This window comes from Anomaloglossus baeobatrachus, chromosome 3 (assembly GCF_048569485.1).
Source record: "Anomaloglossus baeobatrachus isolate aAnoBae1 chromosome 3, aAnoBae1.hap1, whole genome shotgun sequence".
In the NCBI taxonomy this organism is placed as follows: Eukaryota; Metazoa; Chordata; class Amphibia; order Anura; family Aromobatidae; genus Anomaloglossus; species Anomaloglossus baeobatrachus.
The window spans coordinates 260,381,406-260,396,009 of record NC_134355.1 but is presented as its reverse complement, the minus strand read 5'-3'; positions in this window follow the sequence as shown (position 1 = coordinate 260,396,009).

The window sequence follows — 14,604 nt, the reverse complement described above, 5'->3', positions numbered from 1 at the left end:
CACTTGCAGCTGCTTTCTCTACAATGACATTTTACAGTATTTCTGCAGAGTAAAATATTCAGGTTTATGTCAAATAGATCTTTTTTTGCAGTATGCATCAATAAAAGTATAAACAAAAATAATTATGCACAGTTGTATTCCTTTTTTAACTACTTACAGACTGCCTGTAGACTTTAACCCCATAACGACGGCCTTATGACTAAAGGGGCTTTACACGCTACAATATTGTTAATGTTTTATCGTCAGGGTCACGTCGTTAGTGACGCATATCCGGTGTCATTAACGATATCGCAGCGTGTGACACTTATATGCGATCTAAAATGATCGGAAAAGCGGCCAAAATCGTTTTTGAGGTAGTCTTAAAACAAAAAATCGTTTACCTCTCATTAGCGATGTTGTTCCTCGTTCCTGCGGCAGCACACATCGCTATGTGAGAACAGTGCAGGAGCGAGGAACATCTCCTTACCTGCCTCCACCGGCTATGCGGAAGGAAGGAGGTGGGCGGGATGTTACGTCCCGCTCATCTCCGCCCCTCCGCTTCTATTGGACACCTGCCGTGTGACGTCGCTGTGACGCCGCACGAACTGCCAATATCGCTATTGTGTAAAGCCCCCTTTAGTGTCGGAAAAGCAGGGTACTTATTCTGTTCCGACGCTTTAAGACGTCATGCCAAAAAAAGACTGTAGCACCCCTCAGCAACAGAAAATCTCCAGGATTTCAGCTACCAGGGGTAGCTGAGACACTGGAGAACATGATTCAGGCCGTTTTTTCCAGTCCCCAGTTATGTGATCACCGGTATACACCGTATACTGATGATCATGTTACAGTAAATGACAGCGCTGGTAAAAAAAGATTTATCTCTCACCTGGCATGATCAAACATGTCAGATGGGAGATAAATCTCAACCCTTCTCCCCTCCGGTCCCCCGGTGTTGCTGAAATGCCACTCCGACACCAACCCCCTCCTGATAATCCAAGATGGTGCTGCGCACACCAGCGCACCGCCCGCATTCACCCTCTTCCTCTAATTTCTGTCGCATGTACCATGACACATGCGAGAGAAAACTCCTCCCCGGGTTCAGCTAAGTCACCCCCCATATCCCCCGGTGTTCCGCAGTGTCCCCTGGTATCTCCTGTACCTAGCACAGAATTCAGAATTGATTCCCTGTGATCCCTCTTCCTTCACAATAGACGCTGGTCGCATGCGCAGAAAGCGGCTGTCAGCTCAGCTTCCTACTTTGAGAGCTGTGCTGGCTGCATGCACTCTGCTGCTGTAGACCCGAAGAGAGTAGGTGCAGATTCTTTGTACCCACACTCCTCACATGGATGGTCTGCACTCCTAGAAAAAAGGGGATACGTTCCCTGAGCGTGCCCCCCCATATTCTAGACGGTCCAGAGTCGTCGTGGGACCTCCAAAATGGATTACAGGGGGACCTGATTTTTTTTTATAATAAATTGGTGAAAGAGGGAATGTTTTGGGGAGTGTTTGTTCAAATAATTTTTTTTTTTTCGTCTATTTTTTTAATTTTTTTATTACTGACAGTGTGTGATGTTGGGTATCTGATAGACGCTATGACATCAATAACTGATGGCTTGATGGCAGGTTATATTACACATCTGGTATCAACCCCATTTATTACCCCATTTGACACTGCACCAGGGCCATAGGATAAGCCGGGACGAAGCACCAAGATTGGCGCATCTAATGTATGCGCCACTTCTGGGGCGGCTGCAGCCTGCTATTTTTAGGCTGGGAAGGGCCAATAACTATGGACCTTCCTATCCTGAGAATATCAGACCACAGCTGTCCGCTGTACCTTGGCTGGTGAACCAATTTGGGGGGGACCCACTTTTTTTAATTATTTATTTATAATTAATAATAAAAAAAGAGTCTGGTGTGCTCTTCCAAATTGGATCCCCAACCAAGGTAAAGCTGCCAGCTGTGGTTTGTAGGCTGCAGCTGTCTGCTTTACCCTAGCTGGCTATCAAAAATGGGGGGGGACCCCACATCAGGTTTTTTTTTTTAAATTATTTATTTTGTTGACTAAATACAAGGCTAGGCACCCTTTAGTGCCACATGAAAGTCACTAAAGGATGCCAGGTTAGAATATGTTGGGGGGGTGGGACATTATATATGTGTTTGACATCTGTCTGTCTATCCATCCATCCATCCATCCATCCTTCTTAGCTTTTTAGGCTGTGTGCCCATGATTAGGGATTCAACCATTTTGGACACTGTGTTTTTGCTGCATCCAAAACGCTGCGATGTACAGTAGAAGCGCAGTGGAAGGATTTTTAGAAATCGTCTGGCACTGCAGCATGTTATTTATGCTGCGGAGATGAGTGTTATCTGTGGAGAGAATAGTGCTAAAGTCCACAGCGGCCCAAACCTGGATCGTGGTCACGGGCAGCTGCATTCTGCCGCGGACATCACTCACATCTCCACAGACTCAGTGTCGCCGGATCATGGGCACATAGCCTAAAAGTGAGAAATTTGCTGCTAGAGCAACATTTTTGTGATGTCCATGGGGGTTCAAAATGCTCACTATACCCCTGAATAAAATTCTTGAGGGGTCTAGTTTCCAAATTGGGGTCACTTGTGGGGGATTTCTGTTGTATAGGTACCCTAGGGGCCCTGCAAATGCGACATGGTGCCCGCAATTTATTTCAGCTTTTCCAAAATTCAAATGGTGCTCCTTCCATTCCAAGCCCTCCCGTTGGTCCAAACAGAGGTTTTTGGCCACATGTATGGTATCCCTGTGCTCATAAGAAATTGGATAACAAACTGTGGGGTCCTCTGTTTGGTATTTCCTCTTGAAAAAGTGATAAATTTGGTGCTAAATTAGCACTGCTAATGCAACATTTTTGTGAAAAAAATAAAAATATTCAATATGATGACCTAAGGTTATTAAATTCTGTGAAGTAATGCTGACTATACCACTGGATAAAATCCTTGAGGGGTCTTGTTTCCAGAATGGGGTCTCTTGTGGGGGAGCTCCACTGTTTAGGCACTGCAGGGGCTCTCCAAATGCGACAAGGCATTTGCTAATGATTCCAGTCAATTTGCAGTCAAATGGCGCTCCTTCCCTTCCGAGTCCCGCCATGCACCTAAACAGTTGATTTCCAGAACATATAAGGTATCGACGAACTCAGGAGAAATTGCACAATACATTTTATGGTGTATTTTTTCCTGATACCCTTGTGAAAAAAAAGCTACTTGGTCGAAGTAACAATTTTATGGTAAAAATTAATCTTTATTTTCACGGCTCAACATTATAAAATTCTGTGAAGTCCCTGAGGGGTTCAAAGTTCTCACCAAACATCTAGATAAATTCCTTGAGGGGTTTAGTTTCCAAAATGGGGTCGGTTGTGGGAGGTTTCTGCTGTCTAGGTACCTTAGGGGCCCTAAAAATTTAACATGGTACCCACAATCTTTTTTTAGCCAAATTTGGTTTCCAAAATTCAAATATTGCTTTTTTCGTTACAAGCCCTCCTATTCATCCAAATAGAAGTTTCTAACTACATGTGGGATATCACCGTGCTCATAAGAAAGTGGGTAGCAAACTGTGAGGTCCACTTTTTGGTGTTACCTGTTAAAAAAGTGAGAAATTTGGTGCTAAAGCAACATTTTTGTGAAAAAAATGAAAATTTTCAATATGACGGCATAATGTTATCAAATTCTTTGAGATATTTGTGGGTTCAAAATGCTCACTATACCCCTAGATGAAATCCTTGAGAGGTCTAGTTTCCAAATTGGGGTCACGTGTGGGAGGTTTGTGCTGTTTAGGTACCTTAGGGGCCCTGCAAATGGAACATGGTACCCGTAAATCTACTGTCCATAAATATTAATTTCTCCAATGCTGTGCCCCTGAATAAATAATTGCTGTTCTTCCTTCATAAATTATCCCTCCACACTGCCCTTATCCAAAATACCTCCCACACTGCCTCTCTCCTTAATATACCCCAACTCTGCCTCTTTCCATAATGTCCCCATACACAGCTTCTCTCCATAATGTCCCCTCCACACTGCTCTCTTTATAATATATCCCCACAGTGCCTCTCTCCATAATATCCCCACATATTTCCCCTTTATTATTATTATTATTATTTATATATTCCCCCAAACTGCTCTTTTGTAATCCACCTCCCCCCCACGCACACAATACAATGCACCCTCCATTACCCCTACACACACACACACACACACACACTCACACACAATACAATACACCCTCCATTACCCCTCCCCACATACACACACACACACACGCAATACAATGCACCCCCATTACCTCTACACACACACACACACAAAATACAATGCACCCCCATTACCCCTACACACACACACACACACACACACACACACACACACTACAATGCACCCTCGTTACCCCTACAAAGACACACAATAGAATGCACCCTCCATTATCCGTCTCCCCACACACACAATACAATGCACCCCCATTACTCCTCCCCCCAAACACTCACACACACACAATACAATGCACTCCCATTACCTCTTCACACACACACACACACACAATACAATGCACCCCCATTACCTCCACACACACACACACACACAAAATACAACGCACTCCCATTACCCCTACACAAACACACACACACAATACAATGCACCCTCATTACCCCTACAAAGATACACAATAGAATGCACCCTCCATTACCCCTACACACACGCAATACAATACACCCTCCATTACCCCTCCCCACACACATACACACACACACACACACAATACAATGCACCCCCATTACCTCTGCACTAGAGTTGAGCGCGGTTCGCGGTTCTCCAGTTCGCGGCTCGAGTGATGAGTGATTTTGGGGGCTGTTCTAGATCGAACTAGAACTCGAGCTTTTTGCTAAAGCTCAATAGTTCTAGATGCGTTCGAGAACGGTTCTAGCAGCAAAAAGACAAGCTAATTACTAGCTGGCTTTCCGCTGTAATAGTGTAAGTCACTCTGTGACTCACACTATTATGAAATTTCAGTGTATAGTGTGCGGGAACAGTGCATTCAGATCACTGCTGTTTGGATAATGACGATCGCCATTTTTTTTCTTTTTCCCTTGTCTTCCTTCCCTAAGCGCGTGCGTGTAGTGGGGAGGGCCAGCATGTCAGCCAATCCCAGACACACACAGCTAAATTGACTTTTAGCCAGAGAAGCAACGGCATGTGTGATAGGATGTCCATGTCACATGTCCCTGCATTATAAAAACGGACATTTTCCTCCAGCACGCCATTATCTGCCTTCTGCGTCTTGGTGTCAGTCACCGCTTGCGTAGCTCCTGTCTCCGATACTGCTGTGCATGCTCTATACACAGCGCTATACAGAATAGGGATAGAAGTTTCTTTCAGCCCTTGTAAGGGCTAATACCGGCAGGGTCAGAGCCATAGGTGACAGTTAGGGCCGTGAAAACAGATTTTAACAGCTACACAAGATAACAGCGTCTGTGTAGCTAAGGTCAGGGATTTCCTCGCTGCATTTCCCCATTAGGAGGGATAGAAAGGGAGGCTTCCTTTCCTCTACCCAGACCCACAACCCTGCCACTGTACCCTCCTGCCCTTTGCACACTCAAACTCATTGTTACTAAGCCATTATACTAGCAAACACTGAGGAAACTTAGTGGCATCCTAAACGTGGCTGTTGGACTTCTGTATTGTCCCACTAGTGCAAAGATATTTGCAGCACGTCTGCCTGCATTGCACACTCAAGCTCATTTGTTACTAAGCCATTATACTAGCAAACACTGAGAAAACTTAGTGGCATCCTAAAAGTGGCTGTTGGACTTCTGTATTGTCCCACTAGTGCAAAGATATTTGCAGCACATCTGCCTGCATTGCACACTCAAACTCATTGTTACTAAGCCATTATACTAGCAAACACTGAGGAAACTTAGTGGCATCCTAAAAGTGACTGTTGGACTTCTGTATTGTCCCACTAGTGCAAAGATATTTGCAGCACGTCTGCCTGCATTGCACACTCAAACTCATTGTTACTAAGCCATTATACTAGCAAACACTGAGGAAACTTAGTGGCATCCTAAATGTGGCTGTTGGACTTCTGTATTGTCCCAATAGTGCAAAGATATTTGCAGCACATCTGCCTGCATTGCACACTCAAGCTCATTTGTTACTAAGCCATTATACTAGCAAACACTGAGGAAACTTTGTGGCATCCTAAAAGTGGCTGTTGGACTTCTGTATTGTCCCACTAGTGCAAAGATATTTGCAGCACGTCTGCCTGCAATGAACACTCAAACTCATTGTTACTAAGCCATTATACTAGCAAACACTGAGGAAACTTAGTGGCATCCTAAACGTGGCTGTTGGACTTCTGTATTGTCCCACTAGTGCAAAGATATTTGCAGCACGTCTGCCTGCATTGCACACTCAAGCTCATTTGTTACTAAGCCATTATACTAGCAAACACTGAGGAAACTTAGTGGCATCCTAAAAGTGGCTGTTGGACTTCTGTATTGTCCCACTACTGCAAAGATATTTGCAGGACATCTGCCTGCATTGCACACTCAAACTCATTGTTACTAAGCCATTATACTAGCAAACACTGAGGAAACTTAGTGGCATCCTAAAAGTGACTGTTGGACTTCTGTATTGTCCCACTAGTGCAAAGATATTTGCAGCACGTCTGCCTGCATTGCACACTCAAACTCATTGTTACTAAGCCATTATACTAGCAAACACTGAGGAAACTTAGTGGCATCCTAAAAGTGGCTGTTGGATTTCTGTATTGTCCCACTAGTGCAAAGATATTTGCAGCACGTCTGCCTGCATTGCACACTCAAACTCATTGTTACTAAGCCATTATACTAGCAAACACTGAGGAAACTTAGTGGCATCCTAAATGTGGCTGTTGGACTTCTGTATTGTCCCACTAGTGCAAAGATATTTGCAGCACATCTGCCTGCATTGCACACTCAAGCTCATTTGTTACTAAGCCATTATACTAGCAAACACTGAGGAAACTTTGTGGCATCCTAAAAGTGGCTGTTGGACTTCTGTATTGTCCCACTAGTGCAAAGATATTTGCAGCACGTCTGCCTGCAATGAACACTCAAACTCATTGTTACTAAGCCATTATACTAGCAAACAATGAGGAAACTTAGTGGCATCCTAAACGTGGCTGTTGGACTTCTGTATTGTCCCACTAGTGCAAAGATATTTGCAGCACGTCTGCCTGCATTGCACACTCAAACTCATTGTTACTAAGCCATTATACTAGCAAACACTGAGGAAACTTAGTGGCATCCTAAACGTGGCTGTTGGACTTCGGTATTGTCCCACTAGTGCAAAGATATTTGCAGCACGTCTGCCTGCATTGCACACTCAAACTCATTGCTACTAAGCCATTATACTAGCAAACACTGAGGAAACTTAGTGGCATCCTAAACATGGCTGTTGGACTTCTGTATTGTCCCACTAGTGCAAAGATATTTGCAGCACATCTGCCTGCATTGCACACTAAAGCTCATTTGTTACTAAGCCATTATACTATCAAACACTGAGGAAACTTTGTGGCATCCTAAAAGTGGCTGTTGGACTTCTGTATTGTCCCACTAGTGCAAAGATATTTGAAGCACGTCTGCCTGCATTGCACACTCAAACTCATTGTTACTAAGCCATTATACTAGCAAACACTGAGGAAACTTAGTGGCATCGTAAACGTGGCTGTTGAACTTCGGTATTGTCCCACTAGTGCAAAGATATTTGCAGCACGTCTGCCTGCATTGCACACTCAAACTCACTGTTACTAAGCCATTATACTAGCAAACACTGAGGAAACTTAGTGGCATCCAAAACGTGGCTGTTGGACTTCTGTATTGTCCCACTAGTGCAAAGATATTTGCAGCACATCTGCCTGCATTGCACACTCAAACTCATTGTTACTAAACCATTATACTAGCAAACACTGAGGAAACTTAGTGGCATCCCAAACAAGGCTGTTGGACTTCGGTATTGTCCCACTAGTGCAAAGCTATTTGCAGCACGTCTGCCTGCATTGCACACTCAAACTCATTGTTACTAAGCCATTATACTAGCAAACACTGAGGAAACTTAGTGGCATCCTAAACGTGGCTGTTGGACTTCTGTATTGTCCCACTAGTGCAAAGATATTTGCAGCACATCTGCCTGCATTGCACACTCAAACTCATTGTTACTAAGCCATTATACTAGCAAACACTGAGGAAACTTAGTGGCATCCTAAACGTGGCTGTTGGACTTCGGTATTGTCCCACTATTGCAAAGATATTTGCAGCACGTCTGCCTGCATTGCACACTCAAACTCATTGTTACTAAGCCATTATACTAGCAAACACTGAGGAAACTTAGTGGCATCCTAAACGTGGCTGTTGGACTTCTGTATTGTCCCACTAGTGCAAAGATATTTGCAGCACATCTGCCTGCATTGCACACTCAAACTCATTGTTACTAAGCCATTATACTAGCAAACACTGAGGAAACTTAGTGGCATCCTAAAAGTGACTGTTGGACTTCTGTATTGTCCCACTAGTGCAAAGATATTTGCAGCACGTCTGCCTGCATTGCACACTCAAACTAACTGTTACTAAGCCATTATACTAGCAAAGACTGAGGAAACTTAGTGGCATCCTAAAAGTGGCTGTTGGACTTCTGTATTGTCCCACTAGTGCAAAAATATTTGCAGCACGTCTGCCTGCATTGCACACTCAAACTCATTGTTACTAAGCCATTATACTAGCAAACACTGAGGAAACTTAGTGGCATCCTAAACGTGGCTGTTGGACTTCTGTATTGTCCCACTAGTGCAAAGATATTTGCAGCACATCTGCCTGCATTGCACACTCAAACTCATTGGTACTAAGCCAGTATACTAGCAAACTATACTGCCAGTTTAAGGGCCGTAGTTGCATTGTCAGGGATAATTATTGTTGTTTATTCTGCTGTTAATAAAGCTAGACCACCGCTGAAATCTACACCACCTCTCAATTGTTTACTACCACATTTTAAGTGCACAATCTTGTCGCAATCAAAATGAGTGGCAAAATGACAGATGCTGGTGGAAAAGGGAAAAAGCGTGTTGGAAAAGGAAAAAAAGGGTTTGTCCGTGGGGAAGGTGGCAGAGCTCCATTAACATCTGCTGAAGATAGACCATCTTCCAGCAAGAGTAAGATGTCTACTACTTACCGTGGACAATCCGATGTGCTCCCTTTTTTACGGACACGAACAACTGGAACAAAGGTAGATGATGGCCAAAAAAGGAAAATGCTTGAATGGATCTCAAGTGGTCCAACAAGTGCCCTCTCCGCCACCTCAACTACCGCATCCAAAAAACACCAATCCTCTGAGTTGTCAGCCCAATCACACTTGCATTCTCCCAGCTCTGAAGTCTCCATCCGCCCTGCACAGTATGGTGGAACTGAGATGGCTGAGTCTGCAGAGCTGTTCAGTCACACTATAGCCTGGGAATCAGAAGTCTGCTCCCAAGCTACAGTGAGTACAGACCAGGAAATCGTCTGCAGTGATGCCCAGAACCTTTGTGACTCTGATTCAGGCCGTGAGGACCAAGTTTCTGAGTATAATGTTGACCCTTTTTCACAAACTGTAACACCTGTTGTTATAGACAATGTGGAACATACTGATGACGATGAGACGCAGATACCAGATTGTGATCATAACTTAAATATTCGGTCAGGGCAAGAAGAGGCTCGGTCTGAGGGTGAGTGGAGTGCAAACACAACAATTGATGAGGAAGTTCTAGATCCCACCTACTGTCAACCCACAGCCAGGCACTCGAGGAGGTCAACAGAGGCGGTGGAGGAGGATGCCACCGATGACGAAGTTACCTTGCGCCTTCCTGGACAGAGTCGGAGCACTGGTAGCACGTCTACAACTGCATCCTCAGCCACCACTCTGCCTCTGAGCACTAGTCGCGGGGGCTCAGCAGGTCGCATGCCCTCTAAGCCTTGCCTAGCCTGGTCCTTTTTTGACATAGCAAAAGATTGCCCAAATTATGTGATCTGTAAAATTTGTCGTGATTATGTTAGTAGAGGGCAAAACCTCAGCAGTTTGACAACTTCTTCCATGAATCGTCACATGAATAAATATCATATGTCCCAGTGGGAAGCTCACCGTGCTGCAATGCGGCCTAGCGGAGCGAACCATCCACCGCCTGGCCCTTCCAGTGCATCCGCGCGCTCTTCATCTTCTAGGACTGTGGGGACAGCTGTCACACCTGGTTTTCCACGTACAACTTCCACCACTGTAACCGCAACAGGCAGTTTGCTTGGTAGGTCGTCAGTTGGTTTGGAAGGGGAAACAAGTACGTGTGTGCAGCTCTCTCAGACATCGATAGCACCAACGTTGGATGAAGGCAACATCATGTCTCTGCCTGCACTTTCCTCACAAAGCTGCATTTTTCCAGGGACACCCTACTCAACACCGTTTATACACAGCAGCCAGATCTCTGTCCCTCAGATGTGGACAAATAAAAGGTCATTTCCTGCGACCCATGACAAAGCTAAGAGGTTGACTTTATTCCTCTGTAAGCTCTTTGCTACCGAAATGCTGCCTTTCCGCCTGGTGGACACACAGGATTTTAGAGACCATATGTCTGTCGCTATGCCCCAGTACCAGATGCCCAGTCGCCACTACTTCTCTAAGAAAGGTGTGCCCGCGCTACACCAGCATAACGCACACAACATTACCGCTTCCTTGAGAAACTCTGTGTGTGAACGGGTGCATTTCACCACCGATACTTGGACCAGTAAGCATGGACAGGGACGTTACTTGTCGCTGACTGGGCACTGGGTAACTATGGTGATAGATGGTGAAGGGTCTGCTGCACAAGTCTTGCCGTCACCACGACTTGTGTGTCAATCCTCTGTCTGTCCAAGTTCCGCCACTGCTTCTGCCTCTTCCACCTCATCTGGGTCCTCCACCTCCGCCCCAAGCCTGCCTGGTCAGGCCACCAGCGTTCTCACTGCGCAGAAGGAATCATGCACCCCTCATTACTATGCTGGCAGCAGAGCGCAACGGCATCAGGTGGTCTTTAGCTTGACATGTCTTGGAAATAGGAGTAACACAGCGGCTGAGTTGTGGGCAGCTCTGGAGACTGAGTTTAATAAATGGTTGTCCCCACTCAACGTGCAGCCTGGTAAGGCCGTGTGCGACAATGCTGCAAACCTGGGTGCGGCCCTTCGCCTGAGCAAGGTGACACACGTGCCTTGTATGGCTCACGTGTTGAACCTTGTTGTCCAGCAATTTTTAACACACTATCCCGGCCTAGATGGCCTTCTGACCAAGGCACGAAAACTGTCTGCTCACTTCCGCCGTTCAACCGCCGCAGCTGAGCGACTTACATCGCTCCAGAAGTCTTTCGGCCTCCCGGTTCATCGCCTGAAATGCAATGTGGCGACACGCTGGAATTCGACTCTCCACATGTTACAGCGACTGTGGCAGCACCGCCGAGCCCTGGTGCAATACGTCATGACCTATAGCCTGGGCCAACAAGATGCAGAGGTGGGGCAGATCACCCTGATGGAGTGGTCTCAGATCAAGGACCTATGCACCCTTCTGCACAGTTTCGACATGGCGAAGAATATGTTTAGCGCTGACAATGCCATTATCAGCATGACAATTCCAGTCATTTACATGCTGGAGCACACGCTAAACACTATTCGGAGTCAGGGGGTGAGACAAATGGAGCCTTGCTCATTTTGGGCTTCAAATCTTGAAAAATGGCCAGAGCTCTCAACTTACGCCTTGGAGATTTTGTCGTGTCTAGCTGCCAGCGTTGTCTCTGAACGTGTCTTCAGTGCTGCTGGGTGTGTGCTGACAGATAAGCGCACGCGTCTGTCCAGTGACAATGTGGACAGACTAACGTTCATCAAAATGAACAAGTCATGAATCCACAAGGAATTTACTACCCCTGTGTCATCCTGGGGAGAGTAAATGCTTGTGGATTTGGAATGTGCTTGATGCAAATCTAAACATCCTATTTGCAACTAGGGCACAAGTGCTGCCACTGATGGGGTGTCTGTGTGGCCCAATTTTTGGAAAAAAAGGGAGACTCCGCTTGGAGTAACCCTTGCTTGCTGTGTTTTTAAAAATGATCCAAGATGAACAGAGCTGGGATCAGGAAAGACTTTGCTACCTACCCCGGTGTCATCCTGGGGACGGTTAAGTATGGCGTATTTTTGAATGTGCTTGATGCAAATCTAGCTGTGAAGTGTAAAACTGGGGCACAAGTGCTGCCACTGAATGGGTGGGTGTGTGTGGGGCCCAATTTTTGGAAAAAAAAGGAGACTCCGCTTGGAGTAACCCTTGCTTGCTGTGTTTTTTAAAAGGAGCCAAGATGAACAAGTCATGGTTCAGCAAAGACTTTGCTACCTACCCCGCTGCAATCCTGAGGACGGAAAAGGATGGCGTATTTTTGAATGTGCTTGATGCAAATCTAGCTGTGAAGTGTACAACTGGGGCACAAGTGCTGCCACTGAATGGGTGGGTGTATGTTGGGCCCAATTTTTGGAAAAAAAGGGAGACTCTGCTTGGAGTAACCCTTGCTTGCTGTGTTTTTTAAAAGGAGCCAAGATGAACAAGTCATGGTTCAGCAAAGACTTTATCTACCTACCCTGGGGTCAACCTGGGAACGGTTAAGTATGGCGTATTTTTGAATGTGCTTGATGCAAATCTAGCTGTGAAGTGTATAACTGGGGCACAAGTGCTGCCACTGAATGGGTGGGTGTGTGTGGTGCCCAATTTTTGGAAAAAAGGGAGACTCCGCTTGGAGTAACCCTTGCTTTTATTGTTTTTTAAAAGGAGCCAAGATGAACAAGTCATGGTTCAGCAAAGACTTTATCTATCTACCCTGGGGTCATCCTGGGAACAGTTAAGTATGGCGTATTTTTGAATGTGCTTGATGCAAATCTAGCTGTGAAGTGTACAACTGGGGCACAAGTGCTTCCACTGAAGGGGTGAGTGTCTGTGTGGCCCAATTTTTGGAAAAAAGGGAGACTCCGCTTGGAGTAACCCTTGCTTACATTGTTTTTAAAAATGGTCCAAGATGAACAGAGCTGGGATCAGGAAAGACATTGCTACCTACCCCGGTGCAATCCTGAGGACGGAAAAAAATGGCATATTTTTGAATGTGCTTGATGCAAATCTAGCTGTGAAGTGTACAACTGGGGCACAAGGGCTGCCACTGAAGGGGTGGGTGTGTGTGTGTGTGTGGCCCAATTTTTGGAAAAAAGAGAGAACTCATCTTGTTGTGTTTTTCATGATTTTATAAGGGCGTGCCATGCCTATATCTGTGTCTCCTCCTCTTTTTCCTTGTCCAGCTCTTTTGTTTTCGCATGAGTATATGTCCTTGTCACTTTCCCATGTGTTTGTGTTGTGTTATGAGTTGTTTGTCACCTTTTGGACACCTTTGAGGGTGTTTTCTAGGTGTTTTTATGTGTTTGTGATTGCCTGCCATTGTTTCCTAAGCGGTTCGAGTTCGGTTCGTCGAACGTTCGCCGAACTGAATTCGAACGAGACCTTCGTTCGACGAACCGAACTCGAGCCGAACCGCGGCTGGTTCGCTCATCTCTACTCTGCACACACACACACAATACAACACAACACAATGCACCCTCCATTACCCCTCCCCCCAAACAAACACACAATACAATGCACCCCCATTACCTCTACACACACACACACACGCACACACACACACACACACAATACAATGCACCCCCATTACTTCTACACACACGCACACACACACACACACACACACAAAATACAATGCACCCCCATTACCCCTACACACACACACACACACACACACACACATAATACAATGCACCCTCGTTACCCCTACAAAGACACACAATAGAATGCACCCTCCATTATCCCTCTCCCCACACACACAATACAATGCACCCCCATTACTCCTACACACACACACACACACACAATAGAATGCACCCTCCATTAACCCTCCATCCCCCCCACACACACACACACAATACAATGCACAACCGTTACCCCTCCACACACACATACAATACAATGCGCCCTCCATTACCCCTCCCCCTACAAACACAATACAATGCACCCTCTATTCCCCTCCCCACACACAATACAATGTGTGGCACCCTGGACTAGCCAGGTCGTCACAGGTACTTGAACATACACCCCCACCCTGAGACAGGCACATCAGCTAGACACAAAATCCTTGTTGCCTTCCTCCAGGGGCTAATGTCCACACCAGGTGGGGTGGAGCTAGGTGGTTGGCCCCACCCACTGAGGAGTACACATTCCTGGAGGCGGGAAAAGAAAGTCAGTTCAGTTCAGTGAGTGAGGAGTAGAGTTCAGTTAGGGAAGTGGTAGGAGAGGAGCAAACTGACCGTGTCCGGGTGTGTGGCCCGGGCACCAAGAGCAAGGTTGGCAGACGGTGGTGGCCGTCTGCAGGAGAGGCAGATCAACGCGGAACCGTAGGACCGTGGATGGGCGGTGGCCTGCCGGTACCGAACCGGGGAGCGAAGTGAAGCACACACAGGCAGGGTGTTACGAACCGGCGCCGCCATAGCCGCAAGC